The sequence below is a fragment of the Lagenorhynchus albirostris genome, chromosome 7 (assembly GCF_949774975.1).
Source record: "Lagenorhynchus albirostris chromosome 7, mLagAlb1.1, whole genome shotgun sequence".
In the NCBI taxonomy this organism is placed as follows: domain Eukaryota; kingdom Metazoa; phylum Chordata; class Mammalia; order Artiodactyla; family Delphinidae; genus Lagenorhynchus; species Lagenorhynchus albirostris.
The window spans coordinates 54,762,661-54,787,738 of record NC_083101.1 but is presented as its reverse complement, the minus strand read 5'-3'; the positions used below and the strand labels follow the sequence as shown (position 1 = coordinate 54,787,738).

General features: G+C 38.6%; 1 protein-coding gene across 6 annotated transcripts in view; it reads left to right on the top strand.

Moving 5' to 3' along the window:
• Positions 1-25,078, top strand: part of GLIS3 (GLIS family zinc finger 3) — a 504,604-nt gene that overhangs the window by 74,776 nt on the left and 404,750 nt on the right. Inside the window, exon 1 of one of the 6 annotated variants that reach the window (XM_060155030.1) lies at positions 21,515-21,543. The exons of the other annotated variants lie outside the window; for them this stretch is intronic. The gene's annotated coding sequence lies outside the window, so the exon portion shown is untranslated. Of the gene's footprint in view, positions 1-21,514; positions 21,544-25,078 lie in introns of those variants that run through there. 6 annotated transcript variants of the gene reach the window in all.

Sequence of the window (25,078 nt, the reverse complement as noted above, 5' to 3'; positions counted from 1 at the left end):
CAAACAAACAATGATGAACAACACAATAAATGAAATTAAAAATTCTCTAGAAGGATTTAGCAGAATAACTGAGGCAGAAGAACGGATAAGTGACCTGGAAGATAAAATAGTGGAAATAACTGCCGCAGAGCAGAATAAAGAAAAAACAATGAAAAGAATTGAGGACAGTCTCAGAGACCTCTGGGACAACATTAAACACACCAACATTCGAATTATAGAGGTCCCAGAAGAAGAGTAAAAGAAAGGGTCTGAGAAAATCTTTGAAGAGATTATAGTTGAAAACTTCCCTATCATGGGAAAGGAAATAGTCAATCAACTCCAGGAAGCGCAGAGAGTCCCAAACAGGATAAATCCAAGGAGAAACATGCCAAGACACATATTAATCAAACTATCAAAAATTAAATAAAAAGAAAAAATATTAAAAGCAACAAGGGAAAAGGAACAAATAACATACAAGGACAACTCCATAAGGTTAACAGCTGATCTTTCAGCAGAAACTCTGCAAGCCAGAAAGGAGTAGTAGAAGATATTTAAAGTGATGGAAGGGAAAAACCTACAACCAAGATTACTCTACACAGCAAGGATCTTATTCAGATTCGACAGAAAAATTAAAACCTTTACAGACAAGCAAAAATTAAGAGAATTCAGCACCACCAAACCAGCTCTACAAGAAATGGTAAAGGAACTTCTCTAGGCAGGAAATACAAGAGAAGGAAAAGACCTACAAAAACAAACCCCAAACAATTAAGAAAACGGTAATAGGAACATACATATCAATAATTACTTTAAAGGTAAATGGATTAAATAAATGATCCAACCAAAAGACATAGACTGGCTGAATGGATACAAAAACAAGACCCATATATATGCTGTCTACAAGAGACCCACTTCAGACCTAGGGACACATACAGACTGAAAGTGAGGATATGGAAAAAGATATTCCATGCAAATGGAAATCAGAAGAAACCTGGAGTAGCTATGCTCATACCAGACAAAATAGACTTTAAAATCAACACTGTTACAGGAGACAAAGAATGACACTACATGATGATCAAAGGATCAGTGCAAGAAGATATAACAATTGTAAATGATTATGCACCGAACATAGGAGCACCTCAATACATAAGGCAAATGCTAACAGCCATAGAAGGGGAAATTGACAGTAACACAATCATAGTAGGGGGCTTTAATACCCCACTTTCACCAATGGACAGATCATCTAAAATGAAAATAAATAAGAAAACACAAGCTTTAAATGACGCATTAGACCAGATGGACTTAATTGATATTTATAGAACATTCTATCCAAAAACAACAGAATACACTACTTCTCAAGTGCTCATGGAACATTCTCCAGGATAGATCATATCTTGGGTCACAAATCAAGCCTTGGTAAATTTAAGCAAATTGAAATCATATCAAGTATCTTTTCCGACCACAGCGCTGTGAGACTAGATATCAGTTACAGGAAAAAAAATATAAAAAATACAGACACATGGACACTAAACAGTACACTACTAAATAACCAAGAGTCACTGAGTAAATCAAAGAGGAAATAAAAAAGACCTAGAAACAAATGACAATGAAAACACGACGACCCAAAACCTATGAGGTGCAGCGAAAGCAGTTCTAAGAGGGAAGTTTATAGCAATACAGTCCTACTTCAAGAAACAAGAAAAATCTCAAATAAACAACCTACCCTTACACCTAAATTAATTAAAGAAAGAGCAAAAAACCCCCCAAAGTTAGCAGAAGGAAAGAAATCATAAAGATCAGATCAGAAATAAATGAAAAAGAAATGAAGGAAATGATAACAAAGATCAATAAAACTAAAAGCAGGTTCTTTGAGAAGGTAAACAAAATTGATACACCATTAGCCAGACTCATCAAGAAAAAAAGGGAGAAGGCTCAAATCAGCAGAATTAGAAATGAAAAAGGAGAAGTAACAACTGACACTGCAGAAATACAAAGGATCATGAGAGAGTACTACAGTCAACTATATGCCAATAAAATGGACAACCTGGAAGAAATGGACAAATGCTTAGAAAAGTACAACCTTCCAAGACTGAACCAAGAAGAAATAGAAGATTTGAACAGACCAATCACAAGCACTGAAATTGAAACTGTGAAAAGAAAATCTTCCAACAGTCAAAAGCCCAGGTACCAGATGGCTTCACAGGTGAATTCTATCAAACATTTAGAGAAGAGCTAACACCTATCTTTCTCAAACTCTTCCAGAATTTAGCAGAGGGAGGAACACTCCCAAGCTCATTCTACGAGGCCACCATCACCCTGATACCAAAACCACACAAAGATGTCACAAAAAAAGAAAACTACAGGCCAATATCACTGATGAACATAGATGGAAAAATCCTCAACAAAATACTAGCAAACAGAATCCAACAGCACATTAAAAGGATCATACAGGGCTTCCTTGGTGGTGCAGTGGTTGAGAGTCTGCCTGCCGATGCAGGGGACATGGGTTCATGCCCTGGTCTGGGAAGATCCCACATGCCGCAGAGCGGCTGAGCCCATGAGCCATGGCCCCTGAGCCTGCACGTCCGGAGCCTGTGCTCCACAATGGGAGAGGCCACAACAGTGAGAGGGCCGCATATCGCAAAAAAAAAGGATCATACACCATGATCAAGTGGGCTTTATCCTAGGAGTGCCAAGAATCTTCAATATATGCAAATCAATCAATGTGATACACCTTATTAACAAATTGAAGGATGAAAACCATATGATAATTTCAGTAGATGCAGAAAAAGCTTTCAACCAAATTCAACACCCTTTATGATAAAAACTCTCCAGAAGGTAGGCAAAGAGGGAACCTACCTCAACGTAATAAAAGCTATATATGATAAACCCACGGCCAACATTGTCCTCAGTGGTGAAAAAGTGAAGCCATTTCCTCTAAAATCAGGAAGATGACAAGGTTGCCCACTGTTACCACTATTCAACATAGTTTTGGAAGTTTTAGTCACACAATCAGAGAAGAAAAAGAAATAAAAGGAATCCAAATCAGCAAAGAAGAAGCAGAACTGTCACTGTTTGCAGGTGACATGATACTATACATAGAGTATCCTAAAGACGCTACCAGAAAACTGCTAGAGGTAATTGATGAATTTGGTAAAGTAGCAGGATACAAAATTAATGCACAGAAATCTCTGGCATTCCTACACAGTAACGACAAAAAATCTGAAAGAGAATTAAGGAAATACTCCCATTTACCATTGCAACAAAAAGAATAAAATATCTAGGAATAAACCAAACTAAGGAGACAAAAGACCTGTATGCAGAAAACTATAAGACACTGATGAAAGAAATTAAAGATGATATAAACACATGGACAGATATACCATGTTCTTGTACTGGAAGAATCAACATTGTGAAACTTACAACACTACTGAAAGCAATCTACAGATTCAGTACAATCCCGATCAAACTACCAATGGCATTTTTCACAGAACTAGAACAAAAAATTTCACAATTTGTATGGAAACACAAAAGACCCCCAATAACCAAAGCAATCTTGAGAAAGAAAAATGGAGCTGGAGGAATCAGGCTCCCTGACTTCAGACTCTACTACAATAAATAAAGTAATCAAGACAGTATGGTACTGGCACAAAAACAGAAAGATAGATCAATGGAACAGGATAGAAAGTCCAGAGATAAACCCACGCACATATGGTCACCTTACCTTTGATAAAAGAGGCAAGAATATACAATGGAGTAAAGACAGCCTCTTCAATAATTGGTGCTGGGAAAACTGGACAGCTACAGGTAAAAGAATGAAATTAGAACACTTCCTAACACCATGCACAAACATAAACTCAAAATGGATTAAAGACTTAAATGTAAAGCCAGACACTATAAAACTCTTAGAGGAAAACATAGGCAGAACACTCTGTGACATAAATCAGAGCAAGATCCTTTTTGACCCACCTCTTAGAGTAATGGATATAAAAACAAAAATAAACAAATGAAACTTAAAAGCTTTTGCACAGGAAAGGAAACCATAAAGGAGACAAAAAGACAACCCTCCGAATGGGAGAAAATATTTGCAAATGAAGCAACTGACAAAGGATTAATCTCCTAAATATACAAGCAGCTCATGCGGCTCAATATCAAAAAAACAAACAACCCAATCCAAAAATGGGCAGAAGACCTAAATAGACTTTCCTCCAAAGAAGATATACTGATTGCCAACAAACGCATGAAAGAATGCTCAACATCACTAATCATTAAAGAAATGCAAATCAAAACTACCATGAGGTATCACCTCACACCAGTCAGAATGGCCATCATCAAAAAATCTAGAAACAATAAATGCTGGAGAGGGTGTGGAGAAAAGGGAACCCTTTTGCATTGTTGGTGGGAATGTAAATTGATACAGCCACTCTGGAGAACAGTACAGAGGTTCCTTAAAAAACTAAAAATTGAACTACCATACCACCCAGCAATCCCACTACTCGGCATGTACCCTGAGAAAACCATAATTCAAAAAGAGTCATGTACCACAATGTTTCTTGCAGCACTATTTATAATAGCCAGGACATGGAAGCAACCTAAGTGTCCATCAACAGATGAATGGATAAAGAAGATGTGGCTCATATATACAATGGAATATTACTCAGCCATAAAAAGAAATGAAATTGAGTTATTTGTAATGAGTTGGATAGACCTAGAGTCTGTCATACAGAGTGAAGTAAGTCAGAAAGAGAAAAACAAATACTGTATGCTAACACATATATATGGAATCTAAGAAAAAAGGAAAAAATGGTTCTGATGAACCTAGGGGCAGTACAGGAATAAAGATGCAGGTGTAGAAAATGGATTTGAGGACATGGGGAGGGGGAAGTGTAAGCTGGGACAAAGTGAGAGAGTAGTATTTACATATATACACTACCAAATGTAAAATAGATAGCTAGTGGGAAGCAGCTGCATAGCACAGGGAGAACAGCTCCGTGCTTTGTGACCACCTAGCGGGGGTGGGATAGGGAGGCTGGGAGGGAGGCACAAGAGGAAGGGGATATGGGGATATATGTACACGTATAGCTGCTTCACTTTGTTATACAGCAGAAACTAACACACCATTGTAAAGCAATTATACTACAATAAAGATGTTAAAAAAAGTAAAATGAAAGCGCACACACACACAGAAACTAAATTCATCATTATTCCCTTTTCTTTCTATTGCCACCTTAGAGTTCTGTCCACCAGTTTCTAATTTGCCCTTTTGTATTTCAAAAGATAGCCTTTATTTCTGTTTCCTGGCAGTCTAAGGCTTTGGTCAGTTTATAATTCTGTAATTCTCCTGCCCCACCCTGCTTATGTCCTTTTAAAGTATAGGGAGAAAAATCCTCCTGACCTGAGGATGGAAAATCAATAGAGGGGTCCTCAACAAGGTCCTCAACTTTTCAAAGTTAAACATTCCAACAAACTGTGTGATTCAATACAGGTGTGAACACACACATTTTGATGTCATCACCTTTTTGCCCACATCCCTTGGGTCCATGGGCAACCTTTGGAAAGGAGCAGATGAAGGGAGATTCTACGACCCTCAACAGTGTTGGCTTTCAGTTGAGTCAGCCTTGCTTCTTTTTTCCTTTCTGAAGGGAGTTCAGAACTCCTTGGCCTTCACCTGCTATCATGCTTTGGTTTCCTCCCATGATGATATTTGTGGGTTTCTGTCTTTATAGAAACTTTTTGATCTTGTAGAAGTCCCAGATAGGTCTGCTGTGTATCTTTAAGTCAAGACCTTGTATTTTCCAGAGTTCCTAAATCTTCCTTTGTGTTCTGTAATTCAGTACTTTACTCTTAGGCTTTTTCAGGTATTTTTCAGGTACTTCAGTGACTTAATTCAAGTCACTCTGTCAGTAAATAGTCAGTTACACAGAAATACCAGATCACACATTCAGAATGACTGTTCTTTGTGCTCAAAGCTTCTGATTTATCAGCCCCGTATTTTGCCATTTTATTAGGACAAGGGTCTGTACCAAAGAGGCCAATATAGTCCTGGAGTCACTGCCTTTTCTACAGTTTTTGCTTGAAAACCTTCAGTAGCTTCTTCTCAACTTTCCATTCCAGACAGACCATCATTATGTGGACTTAATCTACTTTTTTGTGTGTGTGTAACATAACATGACCCAGAGCCATCTTTGGGAGTCTGCAAGCTCAGACCTGTCTTTCTGGGATCATGAAAGGTCACCTGCCTTAGAGAGGAATACCCAAGAGAGAGAGAAAGAGAAAAACAAGGGTGCTTGGTGAGGTTCCAGCTGCTGCAGAGCTGTCTCCTTCTGCACACTGTCAGCAAAGCGAAGGGACGCAACTGCCTATTATCTTTCTGCAGACCTCTCCCAACAGTAGGCTTCTTCCTTGTGTGCTAGGACTTCTGCTTTTTTTTTTTTCCAAGGATGCTCCTAATGATTATTCTGACTGGATTTCTCATATATATATATATATATATATATATATATATATACACATATGAATATGTATATATGATTAACTGGGCCCCTCTCAGAGATTCTTATTCTTTTAAAAACCTGGTGGAGTGATAGTCTAGAAATTTACTTCAAACTAATTAATTAATAATACTAGCCACTGCTTATTGAGGTCATGCTATAAGCTAGACATTTTACACCCATTGTCTTTTTAGTCCTCATCAACAACTCTATGCCATAAATACTGTTACCCCTGCCCCATTTTGCAGTGGAGGAAATCAAGGTTCAGGAAAGTTAAGTAACTTGCCTAAGGTAACATAGATAAGGAGTAGCCAGAAGGAGACTTGGCTCTTCACTTCATACCTTGTTATCTCCATACTTTGAGGCAATGCTATAAAGTTCTACTTCAGTAAGAAGCAGGAAGCCATGCAGTTTTCTTATCCTTGCTTGGCTCTTTCTTACCATTCACTCTCCCTTAGGCATAGACGGGTCGTTATACAGGGTTTGAGCCTAGGCATAGCACCCTTTAACCTTCTCTAGGGAAGAGCCAGTATTTCTCTGTTTCAGTTTTGCACCTTGTCTTTGTTGATAATTTTTTTTTATTTTTTCGCCATATATATGTATTCTAATGACTGTGTGTCAAGCACTGAGCATACAGGTGTTCAACAGACATATATGGTCCTATCTTCATAGAGTTTTATAGATTAGTTGAGGAGAATACAGGCTATATGTATATAAAAAGTTAATTAGCTAAGTAAGAGACCAGCTTACTGCTGTTCATCCTTACTGTCAAGATATTGGAAAGCAGAATTAACTTGAGCATCCAATGCACAGTCTGCTGAGAGAAGATACATATGAATACATTGTCTCGTGGGCAGGATTTAGTAATTCAAACCAGTAATGTTTGAAGTTGATTAAAGAAAAATAGTCAAATTCCTGAATAATGATTTAAATGTGCTGGAACATTACCCATTACCCACACATTATATAAATATATTTTAAAATTCTGGCCAGTTGTTGAAGTGATAATATTTCAAGTAGGTGGCGCTAATAAGTATTCATGCAATCATAGAATGTTGTTAGAAAGTGTTGTTTGACCTTCCTGTTCCTTATTTTATCTGAAGAAATTAAAACTCAGAAAAATTTCCTGTGCAGTGTTCCCTTACTTTCCAAATTCATGACCTGTAGAATGAATAGACTCTGGTTTATTCAGGGTCTCAGGAGTTCAAGTTGTCAACATTTCATCCTCTCACACATTAGCAATGTCAATGACTTGGAAATGAATATGATTTGAACTTCGTGATTCTTTCTCTTAGATGTGGTTGAGCTCACTAGTGAGCTCATCATCAAGAAACAGTTAGTTAGATCTTCTCTTCAGCCTGCCTTGTCTAAATTTCATCTTCTACTACTAAATGGTTTTTACTAGTTCTAGTGACTCAAAAGGCAGTTTTACTCTGTGTGACTACTAGCAGACCACATTAAAGCATTTATGTTCCTTGTTAAGTTGCAGGAATGAGTTTTCTTAATGCCATCACTGAATTCCAATGGAGGAAATAAATTACTCATGCATTTTCTAATGGTTACAAAATTTTCCAGCGTCTTGGCTGTCTAGTTCTCATCATGCTGAGGTTCCATTACCAAAGAGTAATTGACATGATTTTGACTAGCAGTCTGATACTACTTAGAAAACCAACTAAATAAAACATCTGAGTCATGGATCCTAGGAGAAAATTTCAAAGAGTAAACTATATAAGAGACGAAAATTTGTAGTTATGGGGAAAAATACTAGACTTGGGAAAAAAGCGTGTGGTCTTGTCTTATTAACTTTGTCAGTGTGGGCAAGCTGTTTAACCTCTCCAAGCCTGTTTTCCTCATCTGTAAGCATGAAGATAATCATATTAATAACTGCTGCAACTATTTCATATGATTGTTGAGAAAATCAAATGAGATAACAAATGTGAAGGCTCACTAGAAAAATACTATGAAGATCTTTGTAAATGTAAGGGCTGATAAGTATTGTAGTAATGATAATGATACTCAAAGTGACAATTGTGATCTAAATCTTGGCATAGAATTATGTATAAGAGAACATTAAATGGGTGCTTGGATGCTCTTATGTGTTGGTATAGCGACAGTGTTTGAAAAATGCAAGTCACTAAAAGAACGATTTTGCTGTTTAGCATTGATGTCAGTAAATGAAAATAGCTTGAAATATCTCCTTTGTGTCAAAAAAGGTTAAAACTAGTTTTCAAAGATATAAACAATAGAAAAAGATGAAAAAAGTTAAGTGAGGAAATGGGGAGAAGGGAAAGTGGGATGAAACAAAGGGTTAAGTTAGGACCCCCCCCCCCCCAATGCATCTCATAGGGCCCTACACCATTTGTTAGAGGTGAGTCAAAGATTGGGTTCTCAGTTTTCCTGCAGCCAGTGCAAGGAGAGAAACATAATCAACTATGTGAATCATAGTGCCCTTAAGGTTCTGTAGTGAAGGAGGGCTGGCTATTCCTAATAATGAGACACAAGACAAAAGATTTTCCCAGGGAGTCATAAAAGAGGACAGTGTATGATGAACAGCATCCCACAGGACATCTTGATGATAAGTAGTCATACATTTTTTGACGTTATCGGTATGATTGCCAAATGAAAAACTGACAAATTCACTGTTAGCAAGTTTTTTAGTTGCTTGGCTATAATCATGATTGAATGTATGTTAGGACTAGAAATAATCTCTGAGATCACCTTGGTCCCTCCTTATGTCTTGTGGATTAGGGAATTGAGGCCTACAGGAGTTGAGTGAAGGCTCAGGGTTAGGTGGTGGGTTTATATCAGAGCGCAAGGGGCTTCAGTGAAGATAGTTTCCTCTGAGCCCAACCTGTGTGATTGCGGGAACTTTCCTTGTCTCGATATAAATACCATTTGGCACTTTCAACATGTTTCTAATTGTGAGTTTAGCAGTTTACTGTGGTGGGTTTTTTCTGGCTGTTCGTTGTAGAGTATAGAAGCCGTTGACTATGATGGCATCTTCGTATCTTGTTTGTTTTGTTTTCATTGTAGAAGTTACTGATAAGCCTGCAAAACTGGATCCGAAATTTATAGAGAACAGGTCTCAAAATGCAAAATTTCCAAAATCTGTAATTATACTGCCTGCATTGCCCCTCCTCATAAACTTAACACTGTCATCAAAGACATAACTAGAAAATGCCCCTCCTCATAAACCTAACAGTATCATCAAAGACATAACTAGAAAATGTAGACATCAATATTTTAAGCCAATTAAAGAAAAAAGCCCAAACCGTAATTTTGAAACATAGATGGAGTTTTAAAATATTGGCTAAAAGCCTAAGGGAATTTTAGGTTGGCTTCTGTAGTGAACTTATTTGCTCACATTCATGGAAGGTGGCTTCTAATGTAGGCAGCAATTGTTCAAGAGGTTCCTGTGGTGGTTTAGAGGCCGAGTAAAACAAACTTCTTTTATCAAGGAACCATGAGATCAGCTGTGAGAATAAACAAGGGGGCCTAGGTTCTAGAGAAAATGAGAGTGGGTCTCCAAAAGGATCAGTCAGTGGGTTTGAGGGATTTTAGGGAAATTTGACTTTTTATGGTCAATTTGTGAGGCAATGTGTGTCTTTGAGAGAGGCACACTTAATGAACTTTTAACCTAGGAGTAGTGAATCATAGAATGTAAACATTGGAAGCAGTGGTTGTGAGAAGACGTCATGTCTGTCTCATCCACGAGGTTAAATGACTTGACCAAAGTCACAAAGTACAAAGGATTGAGACTTGAATATTTGCAGTCCAACTCTAAGATATGTGGGAATGTGCTGGAGTGGAGGGGAAGAAGAGGCAGTGCAGATGTTGACATCCTTTCCCCATCTGTCTTTTTCTTTACTAATTTGTAAAATTAAAAATCAGGGCCAGATTATCTCAAAGCAATTTCACAAATCTAAAAAGAATTCCTCTTGTGGAGTGTAGGTGTGGGAGATGTAAGTACTTTAAAAGTAATCTTTCTCTTTCCTTAAAAAACCCCAGCCTACCTAAAAAGTATTTTTTTCTCTCATTCTGTAAGGAAGAGCAGTTAAAGGAGTTAACCTGAAGGCTACTGAGATGAACAGAGCGGAGCCATAATCTGTTATTCCCCTTCTGCTTGGTATAACCCTGTGAATGAACATGTTGGCTCAAGAAATGGCATGCTGCATCTTTTTCATCTTACTGACAGCAAAATGAGTTTGACACCTTTTATCTCAAAACATAAGCACTTTAGGGGCTTCCCTGGTGGCGCAGTGGTTGAGAATCTGCCCACCAGTGCAGGGGACATGGGTTCGAGCCCTGGTCTGGGAGGATCCCACATGCCGCGGAGCAACTGGGCCCGTGAGCCACAATTACTGAGCCTGCACACCTGCAGCCTGTGCTCCACAACAAGGGAGGCCGCGATAGTGAGAGGCCCGCACACCGCAATGAAGAGTTGCTCCCGCTTGCTACAACTAGAGAAAGCCCTTGCACAGAAACGAACACCCAACACAGCCATAAATAAATAAATTAATAAAAAAAAAACCATGAGCACTTTGTTAAGCCAATGTGTTAAGATGCAAAACATATACCACTTTTTTTACTCAAATTGCTTAGCGTGTAAAGTATAACACATTCCCCTGGACTTGGTACTGCCCAGACTTGGTTCAGGTGATGCCTTTATTCTTTCTTTTAAAGTACCACTGTCCTTTGACCCTTACATCCAAAAACTTGCCTACTGAATTAGTGATCTGTGCAAGCACTTGACACTAAATAGTGACATTGTGACTTGAAACATTGGGTGAGCTACAATGCTGTGGGGTTAAGTAAAGTCTTGGCTGGGTCTGTTTATGTTTGTTGTTAGTGATGAGTGTTAAGTGACTCATGGATGAAAAGGTTAAACACAAGGCTGGGCCCATTCTAAGCATCTCATTTCTGCGTGTCCATTTTCTAGGTTGTAAGGTGAGTCAGTGTAAGGCTTTCTGGAAGAATTGAGTCATGCAAAATCCAATGCAGAGAGGTTGTATTTTAGATAAGTGGATAGTGAGAGAAGCTGGGTAGATAGAATAATATTTTGCTTGGGAGTTGCAACAGGAGAAGAGAAAGAGGAAGGTGCACTTTGCTACAGTGTCTAGAGAAGTTGTGCTCCATAATGGTTTATGTTTATACAAAGCTTAGAGCTTTCAAAGCAGTGTCACATACCTGGTCTCACTGACTCTGGGTGGAGAGAAGGGAAGGAGGGAGAGGAGTCTGGAGGTGGCACCAGTGGCATGAATGTTAAAATACAGACATCTCGAGGGTCCTTTGGGTCTGTAGCAAAGCTCCAACTCCATCATCCCAAGAGCCTAAGTAGCTTCTTCCTCCTTCCCTTTCTGATCTGTCCAAGGGCGCTGATCTGGACACCTTCCCAGACCTGTATGGGTCCTCTTTACATTGGGAAATTTGCCCAGGTGGCCTCTGGGGTCCCTTTCAAGAGCTCTTAGAGATGATTCCTAGCGCTGGGACGTCTTGCTTAAAGACAGATGATACTGCCTTTTCAGACTGTCTGATTCCTATCATCAGGTTTGCCTTGGCCTCTTCTTTCTTGCATTGTCAGTACATGCAGTGCTTTTCTCAACTGTTTCTGCCTCTTGGTATTTCCGTATGTTATCTTTGCCCCTTTCTCTCATGGTATAATCACATGTTAGCCAAAGTCAAGTATTAGATTTTCCATTCTGTGTGTTGGTAGTTCTTTCTTTAGACATTCTTTGATATCAAAAGAAGGTTTTGGAAAAAAATTAGGTCACTTGCCTGAATTAAATCTAGATAATTTTCAAAACCTCTTAGCTCACTAATTGATCTTTATGTTCTCATTCATCTAAGGAAAATGTGAGAAAAAAATTTTTCCAGCTAATTCATGGCCCCTGTATTATACATGTATTTTGTGCATGCTTGAGGGTTCCAAGAAAATGCCAAATAAAAAATTATTTATTTTTTACCTGTATATTTTTGGTTAACTTAAACATTTTTAAACAATGTCAAACTTCGAGAAAAAGTTGTAAGCCTGGTACAAAGATTCCCATATGCCCTTTACCCAGATTCACCAAATTTGAACATTTTACCTCATTTTTGCCTTATTATTCTTTCTCAGCTCTTCAAAAATGTCAAGCTCTGACATATATCCATATATCTCTCTATATGTATTTTTTTCTGAATCATTTGAGAGTAAGTTGTAGACATGTTCCAATATCTTGAAATATTTCAGTGTATATTTCCTAGAAGAGAAAAAAAGAAAAAAAAAGACAAAATCCTTCTTTTATTTTTCCCTTTCCTTTTTGCTCTGGGATCCAACTTAGAGTGTTACACATTGTTTTCGTCATGTCTCTTCGTCTCTTTTAGTTAAGAACAGTTCCTTAGTCTTTTTCAGTCTTTTTTTTTTTTTTTAACTTTGATAAGCTGACGTTTTTGAAGAACACCTGCCTCTTACATTGTCCATGTTGCTCACGATGAGGCGTTGTGCTTTGGGTCTGAAGACCTCAGATACAATGCTGTGTTCCTCTTGAGGAATCATATCAGGGCATCAACGTGTTCAGTGCTGGTGATGATAACTTCTGTCTCTCGGTCAAGAGAGTTGTGCCAGGTTTCTCAACTCTAAAGTTAATTAATATTTTGTTTTCAGGAATTTATAAGTGACTTATAAGTTTGTGATATGGAAATACTTTGAGATTATCTAAATATCCAATTCTTCATCAGACTTTTAGTTACACAGATTATTTTCTAACTATTTTCCTCTGCTTTTAGTTACACAGATTATTTTCTAACCTCATCATTACTTCTAAATTTATTAATTTAATTCCACAGTAAAAAATTATTTATTTATACAGTATGTCATGGATTTTAATTTTCTCAGCATGTTTTAAACCATTGCTATCAATATTTATTTTGATGCCCAATATGTCCCAGATTTGTCCGGTGGGAGCCCTTTCAAACTGTCTCCCGAGTCCTTTTGAAATGTCTCTATCATTCCTTGAGCAATTTTTTACTTTCTGCTATGATTAGATGTTCTAGGCTTATCTAGTACTTTCTTGCCCCTGCCCTGGAATCAGTCACTTCTCTAAAGAGCCCTGGTTCTTTTTGGTGGAGAGTGGTATTTTTAGAAACCAAGGTTCTGGGTGGTAGATGTGCTTATTGGTACTGAGGTATCATAGCTTCTAGGCCCTCTCAGTAGGAAGAACTGGGAAATATATAGGTATGTACACACATACTATATACACACAAACATCTGTATGTCTTTCTATATCTATCTAACTATAGATATTAAAAAGCTCGAGTTCGTACCAATACCTCTAATTTCTAGTTTAACACCACAAGGCTTATCCTAGTTGTATCCCTTTCCACATTTGTATCTCCTACTGCAACAGTGAGAACCCTGCTCCTGTTATTCTTGTTTACTTATTTCCTCAATTTCCTGGCCACATGGGCTATCTCCTGAGTCCAGCCTCTTCAACCTAACAGTCATCTGGGACAAGCCCCTATCCCTGCTCTGCCCATTATGGGTCTGCTGCACATGCTGACTGTACCAGCCAAGGCCTCTCCCTTCCCTTAGCTCAGCTGCGTTATTTGTGAGTTTTAAAAAAATATTAGTGTTTTTCATTGAAAGATGCTTAGAATGGTGATTGCCATAACTAAAGTCAAATTTGTAACTGGTATATTTTCATCTTTCTCCCTGTTCACTATGGGTATGAGAGAAGTGACTGATTTCTAAATATTTGAATGATATTTTGAGGGTTGGTGGTTTGATCACATTTATTAAAGGGTGGGTTCAGTGGGTTAGCAGTGCTTCTCAACAAGTTTTGTATCTTGAGGCACGTAGAAAATGGTGATATTTGTTCAGCACACAGAGTTAAATGGATAAGATTTGTAGAGGATGCAGTCAACAGGCCTGGGGGCTGTGGGTATTCAGGTTCCCTCATCTTGTTATACCTGTCACCCAGTAAGGACATACTACTGTTTTAGAAGCTCTGGTTTAGACCTTGGTACTCCTAAGCTGCTCAGATAGTGCAAGGACCTAATTCCAGTGTCTGTAGCCTGTGTGCCTGATGTTCGTCAGTTCTCTGTCAGATTTGTGCCAGTGGTCACAAGGGGACTCTGTAAGAGGGCATGGATATACAGTGACAGCCCGCTGGCATGTTAGGTGCAAAAGCTCAAAGCACTTGTTATTTTAATGGATGGACTCACTAATCACCTCCATTAGTGGAGGATTGCTGTAAAGCAAAACATAGAAGATAAAATTAAAAAAAAATGTCTATTCCAAATTCATTGATTTATTACTTTAGCAATTACTTATTGAGCTCTACTTATGTGCCAGGCACTGCTTGAGTTAATAAGGATACAATACTCACCAATTTCGGCTCTCATAGGCCTTATATTTTAGAGGAAGAAACAGATAATAAAGAAGCAATTAATAAAGATTATTTCAGATATCTATGAGTGCCATGAAAAAAATAAACCCAGGGGAGTGTTTTAAGGTGATGATGGGGCATGGACTGATTTGGTACATTGTGATTTGTATTTTTAAAAGATCAATTTGACTGATATGTAGGGAATAAATTTTAGGGAGCAAAGTGTGAGTGTGGGAATCTAGGAGAAAGATGATGATGATTTACACTTGCCTCCAGTATGGTAGCCACTAGCCATATGTGGCAGTTTAAATTTAATTCAAACTTAATTAACATATCTGACACATGCTACAATATGGATGAGCCTGGAGGACATTATGCTAACTGAAACATGCCAGTCACAAAAAGATAAATACTATATGATTCCATTTACATGAGGTACGTAGAGTAGTCAAATTCATAGAGACAGAAAGTAGAATTGTGGTTGCTGGGTGCTGGGAGAGGGGAGTAGTAGTTTAATGGGTATAGTTTCAGTTTTGCAAGATGAAGATTTCTGGAGGATGGTTGTACAACAATGTGAATGTACTTACCTCTTCTGAACTGTACACTTAAAATGATTAAAATGGTAGATTTTATGTGTATATTTTACTACAGTTTTTTAAAAAACAGTTAAAAGAACTAGCTAAAATCTTCTGCATGAGAACACCAGAGATAAGCAGAAGTTTGTGGAGTAAGAGAAGGATAAGAGGAGAAAGAAGGAAGAGTAGCAAGATGACATGAGGCTAGGGTCAAGAGAGGGGGAGAGAGCCAATCTAACATATCTCAAGAAATAGGGTATGGAAAGACAATTAAAAACATTAATGTATCCCCTCCCCCACCCAAAATTTATTAACCTAAAGTCATTTTTTTCCAGTTACGCTAGCCACATTTCAGGTGCTCAATAGAAACATGTGGCTGGTGTCTGCCATATTAGACAGTACACATATAGAACATCTCCATCACTGCAGGAAGTTCTATCATACAGCTCTGGTTTAGACCATGGTGGTTGTAATGGAGGTGGGGAGAAAGAAGTAGATGGATTTGGGAAATATAATCAACAGAACTTGCTGATTGATAGGATATTGTAGTAAAATGGAAGCAACAAATAAGGGATGATGTGTGGCTTTTCTGCTTGAGCAACTGGGGTAGATTGATAAGACTGAGTAGGAACGGGCTCGAGCGTACAAATCAAGAGAGTTCTGCTTTAGGCACATTATGCCATCTCTTCTAGAGCAGAATCTAAATAACTCTTAATGGAAGTAGAGGGAGAAGGAAAAGTCCATTTTGATGAGTTTTTCAGTCTCATAACAGATGCTAAATAAGTCCCATATGTTTCTAAGTCCTCATCTTGCTTTAATTTTAGAGAGGCCATTATTGTCTGTTGGTTGTTTTATTAAAATACTATTTCATGCTGCTGCAAAATTTAATTCCACAGAAATCCTTTTGTTTATTTTAATTTTGTTTGAATTGTGATTTGGGATGCCAACTGAAAGTGACCAGAAAATGGGGGGTTTGCTCTTGATTCTTTGCTGAAGAGTTACTTATTAAGAGACCACAGATGGAGGACCCTGACTCAGGCTATGACAGGTAAATTAGATTATACTAGCTTTACCTTTTTGGAGCTTAACACTTTAAAACATATAAACAAGGCATGTCTTCTAAAGAAGGAACTGTACGGGATGAGGATACTGCAAGTGGCCTGCCTTAGAACCAAATGACATTTCTTAGTCTCTTTAGAGAAGGGTGCTACTTTCAGACACAAGGACAGTCCATGCTGAGCACTGTTATGTGGGTGCGTACCCTTGAAGTTTTTCCCTCTTAGAAATTTCTGCCAATGTTGCCTCCTTTTTGGAAGGAGACACTTGCCTGTCCATGTTTAGGGTAAGAGGCCCTATATTGACAGTTGTCATGGGGGAGAAGCCTAAGTAATTTTTTTTTTAATATCACAATGCTTTTATGGCTAATGGCTTACAAACAGGTATCAGGTCTGAGCCAAGTGAATGAGTCACATCTATGCTTTGTGTGTTTCCCTGCACAATTTTTCTGAAGCATGAAAGTTCTCTTTGGCTTTTTGGGTTGACCACTTTTGTGCTTATGAACCAGTCACTCTAGTGCCCTGCTTCCCATTTCCAGACCCTCTTTATTCTTCTATGAGAGTGGTAGAGATCACCTGACAAAAGCAAACTGGGGGACACTTGGGAAACATCACCCTCTCCTTTGTTTGCTTCAGTAGCACATTTTCCAGCGCCATGCCTCCTGGCAGCAGCAGTCCCCTGAGTGTGGCTCTGTTCCCCTTTGAATGTTCATTGTTTAATGTACTGAGGTCTCCATTCTCTTATGCTGTTGTGCGGATCAGATCGATTCCAATTTGCCATTCAAGAGAGGAGGAGTTTTGATTTTTAATACAATGCATCTGACATTCTTTGTCTGCTTCATCTCTTCTTGTTGTGACAGCCCCCTCCCCCACATCCTGCTCATCAGATAGAAAATGGATATTTACAGATCCATAGCTTTAGTAAGAATAAACTTAGCAGGAACATATAAAGAGTTTTGAAACCTAAGTCCTCGACCACATTGGACTGAGGGTATACTAGAAATCATAGAAATACTGAGATAGGACTAAAAACAAAGAACAACCAGGTATGCATCACAGTGAACTTATATGTGACAGCTGAACTTGGCTCTCTCTAGCCTTGCTTCAGAACCCTGGTGGGGCTCTCTAAGTCCAATGCATTTGCCAATTCAACCCACATTTTCTCCTTGCATGGAATTAATTTAGAACTAGGGAAGAAAAACTGCCCTGGCATCTGTCTATTTAAATAGAAGGAAAAGTCAAAAGCTTTTTTTAAAAAAAACAATCTTCTCTGAGCATATGTAATGAATTTATGTGGACATGATTTTCTCAAACATTAGGAAGGCTGCAATGGGACCATCACACCAAACAACATGGAGTGCAGCATCAAAATGAGAAATATATTTGGATTTAGAATTGCGTTAGAACCGTATTTTTGATTTTTTAATTCTCCTGTGTCTATCCCTATATTGCAGAACAGTTTTAAGAAAAGGATTTTGAAAACAGCTAAGTTCATCTTTCTTTTAAAGGCAAATACCAACTAAGTATTGTTATACTGTTGAAGAAAACAAACATTGAGAGCTGGAACATGACTTTGTAGTAACGCAGTGTCATGAGGAAACTTTGAAGTAGTAACACAGACCTGTTTTCAGAGTTTAGAGCTTTCAGTAGGGATTGGAAATGGATGCTGATGACGGGAACATTCAGTGCATCAAAACTGAATCATAGAAAGATGATTCCATGGTATACACCCAGGCAATGGCATTATAGTGAAGCTTCAGGGTTTTTGATGCTTGGAAGATGAAAGTAGAACATTGGAAAATCCAGGAATCTTTTCTTAATAGAGTGGTAATAAGACCAAACATACTTTTTCTTTTCTTTTTTTAATTAATTTTTAAAATTAATTAATTTTGTCTGCGTTGGGTCTTCATTGTTGCGCACAGGCTTTCTCTAGTTGCGGTGCACAGGCTTTCTCTAGCTGCAGCAAGCGGGGGCTACTCTTTGTTGCGGTGTGCAGGCTTCTCATTGCAGTGGCTTCTTTTGTTGCGGAGTGTGGCCTCTAAGTGCGCGGGCTTCAGTAGTTGTGGCAGGCGGGCTCAGTAGTTGTGGGTCGTGGGTTCTAGAGGGCAGGCTCAGTAGTTGTGGCGCATGGGCTTAGTTGCTCAGCAGCATGTGGGATCTTCCTGGACCAGGGATTCAACCCATGTCCTCTGCATTGGCAGGCAGATTCCTAACCACTGTGCCACCAGAGAACTCCAAACATACTTTTTCTTCATCATAAATGGTAAGTGATGTGTCTACCTCCACAAAAGTGTGCCATCATAATTAACAAAAGAAGTGAACTCCCTTCCCACCTGAAAGTGAGTGTATATATAATATACGTGCACATATTTATTTATATGTGCACACACACACATGCATGTCTTTCCTGTCGCTTCACTGGCAAACGTATGACCAGTGACTGTGCATGCAGACGTTTAGCTCAGTTCTAATTGGAGAATTTCAGAGGTGTGGTGGGAGGGTTTACACATAGATTTATTTGCTTGCATATTAATCCTCTCTTCCAACAAGGAGGCTAGAGGTCATCTCAGTGAAGTTTTGCCTCTATCTGCATGAGGCCAAGTTTTTAATGTCTTCTCCGTGTTTGAATATTGGCTTACCTATGTACCAGTCAACTAGTGCTATGAGAGCAAGAATCATCATTTTTTTCTAATGACCATTTATACAGGGCTTTTAAAACTGCAGAGTGCTGTCCTGCCCTGTTTCACCTAGTTTTCACAACCAGGAGAGGTGGGCAAATATTTTTAAAGTCCAGATGATCCTGTTGGGGAATCTCCTCTTGGGTAAGTGATTAACATAAGTTACATGCTGTTGACCAGCCTTACAATCTTTTTCCCAGCATACGAAATGAACTTTATATTCTGACATGTTTCCCAGCTACATGATTTGTAATCCCAATGGTGTTACATGCTGCAGTAGCTAAGGGAAATTTCATTTTATGCAAGATGCTGAATTATGAAATAATCTTGGTTTTAGGAAAGGATACAGCATTCTTGGAGATTTTATGACCAAGGATAAAGAACATTCAGAAGCTAAATGAAAACCAAAAGAAAGAAAATGGTGTAACATGGTCTGCTCAAGTTTTTTTTTTTTTTTTTAATGTGTGGTTTCTCTTGTTCTTCCTGGTGTGGGAGCTCTTGGAGCGCAGGCACTAGTAGGTTCCTGTCCCTCACACTTAGGGAGATGCTCAGTAAATGTGGAGTAAATTAAATTACAAAACAGAAGATACATGCTTCAGGTAGAGATTTTGATTGGCTGCTGGTTCTGACACATGTTGTGACACTGGGTAATTCAGAAGATGTTTCCCCCAGAGTTTGCAGAAATTCTCTGCCTGCTGGGGCTAACCATTTGACACATTAATAGCTCTGAAACAGAATATGGGTCAATTTTGCCACTGCCTTCTTTCCACAAAAATGCATACTTGAAAACTTTTATGACAAGATGATCAGAGAGCAGAATTTATTTCTGAGCAATTATCTTACTTTCTGTTAAAGTTTGTTCCATTAACTTTCATCATGAGTTTTGTTTGATATGTGCTAGAATGCTAGGGCAGCAGAGGCTCTGGCAAATACTGTTAGTGAGATAAAGTATCATTAAAACCAGCACATACTCTCTCCATTACTCTCTATCCCTTTACTTTGCTTTATTTATTTATTTTTCATAACACCTCTCTCCGAAATTGTTTATTTTTGTTTTGTTTAATGTTTATTTTCTGTCTTCCCATTAAAGTGTAAGCGCCACAAAAGCAGGGTATTTGATCTGTAACGCTGGTATCTAGAACAGTGCTGGGAAATTTCTAGGTGCTTGATAAGTGTTTGTTGAATGAATGAATGCATGTAATTATGGCAGTCTGAGCCTGTCTGTATTACTTATTCATTATATAAATACTTGTATATTTATCAAGTTCCTATTATGTACCCCATGCTTTTATATATGCCAGAGTTTCAGCAGTGAAAAGATACAGTGCCTGTGTTTACAGATTATAATGTGTTGTGCTGTGCTTTCCAATATGATAGCCACATGTGGCTATGTAAATCTAAATGTAAATTAAGAAAATTAAATAAAATTAAACATTCTGTTCCTTAGTCACACTAGCTTACATGTAGCTGATGGCTACTATATGTGCTTACATGTAGCTGATGGCTACCATATTGGACAGCACAGATATAAAATATTGCCATTATCATAGAAAGTTCTATTGGATAACACACATTTAGTGATAAAACAGATCAATATTTGGGCATTTGCATTGCAGAGGGATATAATACATGCTGTGTAGAGAATAAGCACATGTTTCAAAGGGAGCATATAGGAGAGGCTTCTAGCCTAGAATGTGGCTGTCAGGGGTTGTCAGAGATGGCTTTCTGGAGGAATGGCTTCTAAACTGAGAAATCAAGAATGCATAGGGATTAGGCAGGCTAAGGGGAGTGTCTGAATCAAAGGAAACAGCTGGAGGAGAAGGGGCTAGAATATGTACCTTAATATGGTTAGCTTCAGGAGGACCTTGTACTTTATTCTGAAGCCTACCCGTGAGTGGACAGATCGCATGTCCATTCATAAGCCACCTCCCATGCAGGCAGATATTTTTGTCATGGCAGCTTCTGTCTCTTCTCAGGCCCAGCCCAGCATCAATCTATAGCAGCCTCCTAAAGGAACTTCCTGCTTCTACTTTTGACTCCACAACATTTTATCTCCAGCAAACTCCAAATTTTGTCATGTTATTCACTTGCTGAAAACATTTTATTGCCTCCCCGTACCACTTAGGATAAAGCTCAGACTCCTTAACGTACCTGTGAGGGTCTTTATGATCTGACCCCTGTTTACTTTCCCCAAATTTATTTTCCTATTCTTCACTTCTCACACTATGACTGAGTAGCATCACTTCTCCAAATGTTCCATTTCTCTGACCTCTAGGCCTTTGCACGTGCTGTTCCCTCTGCATGGAAAACTATTCCTCTTCCCTGGCTCATCTTTGTTTCCATACTTGCTTTTCAGACCTCACTTGGGAGTTTCTTCAGGATCCCCTGATATCGAAATCAAGGTGAGGTGCCCCACCGTATTCCCTGTCACACCTTTGTGTTCCCCTATTGTAGAATATATCACACTGTCTTATTTTGCCCGCTTTTGTGTCTGTAACTCTCAGCCCTGGGACTGCAAGGAATCACATCTGCCTTGTTCCCTTTTTTGCCCCAAGTACCCAGCATAGTGCCTCAGTAAATATTTGCTTATGGAATGAATGAATAGATTTGATGATCCATCCTCCTTTCCAAGGTGTGATCAATAAGAAGTATGGTTCTGAAATGAAGGGGCCCATTAGAAGAAGCTCCTAAAATTCAGCCACTGGGGGGAGAAAAGAGAGAGAAGTCCGTTCATGAAGAAAGCAGATCAGTGACCCTTATTATTTGTTTTTATGCTTAATTTTTTTATTGAGGTCTGTTTTCTTTTTCAACTCAACACCATGCACAGAAGCATGCAGTCCAATGACTTAAGGTAAATTTGTAGAATTGTGCAACTATGACCATAATCCAGCTTTAGAACTTGTTTGTCACCCCAATAAAATTGCTCCTGTATGTTTACAGTTAATCCTTGTTCCTACTCCCAGTCTCAGGCAACCATTAATCTATTCTTTGTCTCTGTGGGTTTGTCTCTTCTGGGCATTTCATGCAAATGGAATCATATAATATGTGGTCTTTTGTGTCTGACTTCTTTTTCTTAGCAAAATGTTTTTAATATTCATCCTGTTGTAGGGAATATCAGTATTTAATTCTTTCTATATTCAATAATATTCCATTGTATGGATATACCACATTTTATTTATCCATTTATCAATTGGTGGATATTTGGGTTGTTTTCAGTTTTTGGCTGTTATGAATAACGTTGCTACGGACATTCACATATGGATCTTTCTGTGGATGTATGCTTTCATTTCTCCTGGGTAGATATCTGAGAGTGGGATTGCTGGGTAAATTTATGTTTAAGTGTAAAAAATTTTTCTTAAAATTTTAATTATGGTAAAATGCACAGAACACAAAATATACCATAATAACCATTAAGGGTACAGTTCAGTACTGTTAAATACATCCACATTGTTGTGCAACCAGTACCCAGAACTCTTTTCTTCTTGCAAAACTAAAACTCTATACTCATTGAGTAACAACTCCCCATTCTCCCTCCCCCTCAGCCCCCAACAACCACCATTCTACTTTCTGTATCTATGAATTTGACTACTCTAGGTACCCATGTAAGTGGAAACATACAGTATTTGTCTTTTTGTGACTGACTTACTACGCTTAGCATAATGTCCTCAAGGTTCACCCATGTTGTACTGTGTGTCAGAATTTCCTTTCTTTTTAAGGTTGAATAGTATTCCGTTGTATGTATATGACTCATTTTGTTTATCCATTCATCCGTGGATGGATACTTAGGTTGCTTCCAACTTTTGACTGTTGTGGATGCTGCTATGAACATGGGTGTACAGATGTCTCTTTGAGACCCTGCCTTCAATTGTTTTGTGTAAATACCCAGAAATGGTTTTGCTGGATCATATGGTATTTCTATGTTTAATTTTTTGAGGAACCTCCATACTATTTTCCATAGTGCTGCACCAAGGTTTTAATTTCTCCACATCCTCCCGAAAGGTTATTATTTTCTGGTAAAAAATCTTTTTTTTTTATTAGAGCCATCCTAATGGGTGTGATGTTTAACTTTTTAATAAATTGCCAAATTGTTTTCCAAAGTTACTACACCATTTTACATTCCTACCAGCAGTGTATCTGGTGTGACCTTTGTTCTTAAGGGCTAACTTTAACCAAGGCAGCATACCCTTTTATCCCTCCACCTGGTGTTGTGAGCTGACAGTTAAGTGACACAATGTCTCTTTCCTTGAAGAATAAGGGATTGGCAGGATTGTGGCAAAGCTTGGTAGGTCTCTTTCTGCACCTAGTGTGAATGAAACCTCTTCAGGGAAACTCTGTCTTAGGAGTGTGCTGGAAAGCTCACTGCCCAAAGCCATCCCAATGAGAATTCATTTTGTGGGTTTTGTTAGAGTTGGGCCCAGTGGACCTTGAATTTACATAATTACATGGAATCCAGAAGAAATGTACATAAAGAACAGGGGGCAGATTCATACATTTAGCACAATCTGGAATAGCTCTGTAAACAAGTTTTTATTGAGCAGTCACCATGTGGCCGGGATTGAGCTAGGTGCTGGTGGGATGTGGGTTTTGTAGATGCCCAGGGAATTTAGTTTTGTTGGGGAGATCAATTTAATCCAAAAGAAGCCACAGCTGAACCCTCTAAGATAGGATTTACTTAAGTGGGGAAATGTGTGGTACAGATTATAAGTATGGTAGCAACTCCAAGTAGAGGACTATCTATGAGTGCTGGAGGTGTTGGAGTTGGCTTCCTGGATGAGGGAAGGTAAGGGTATATGGAGTTTACCTTGAGAGAGGGAAATGGGGGACATTCCAGGTGGGGGCCAACACGACAAAAGGCCCGTAACTGAGATGACTCATGGCTTATTGGTGACACCATGAGGAGACTGCTTGACCAGAGCTGTGGAAAATAGGACTGGGCAATGAAGCTGCATCAAGACCTGGAGCCTAGTGTGGGCCTGTAGGAGCCCCTTCCTCCCCGGACTAGCAGGATAAGTGTTGTATTTCTTTCTGTATTTTGAGGCTTCCATTTTCTAGGGGGCCTTGCTTCTTTTTAAACTGAAGACTGAGGTTTTCTGGATTGTAGAATCCCAAGATAAGAAAAAAAAAATTCCCCAGGGCAGCTTACTAAAGTTTGCTCTTAAAAAAAATATTCCTGCCTAGCAGTCATAAATAGCTTGCTAGATATGAATTTAAGTAGGCCAACTTTGAAATTCTATTCTAATTCAAAGCATGTTGCAAAGCCCTGTTTTCAGATTGGCAATTCAAATGCTTTCCCAGATAATACAGAGGGATGTTAAGATAAACTAAGGCTACCACAAAATAGAAAAGGCAATTGGATGCCAAACTTCACTAACAACTGGCATGATAATCTGATGGTTACTTTCTGGTTGGGTTGCTCAAAGATGGAATGATTAACCACACCACAGATCTTTTATATATTACAAAACTGTCATAATAGGTGCTTTCTGATATTTTCTCAAGAAGGTCTTTGGGACTTCTGTTACTGGAATTAGGCTCATTTATTAAGGCTTGAGTTAACTAAGGTACGGATTGTTCTGAAGAAGGCTTCTTTCATTCAGTAAATACTTACGGTGCACCTGCTACGTGCCAGGCATTGTACTAACACTGGAGATACCAAGCTGTACAAAACATCATCCTTACATTCTGTGAATGGTGTACCCTAACTTCACACCAAGCCATAGACTGATATCGACAGAAAAAATTAGGGATGAGGTGATGGGATATCTCATCTCCTTATGCCTATGTAGATTTCTTATTTGCAGTTTTGGTCTAGAGCAGTGGTTCTCAACTGTGGGTGGTTTTGGCAATGCCTGCAGATATTCTGGTTGTCATACTGGGGAGATGTTACTGGATTCTGGTGGATAGGGGTCAGGGATGCTGCTAAACATCTGAAATGCA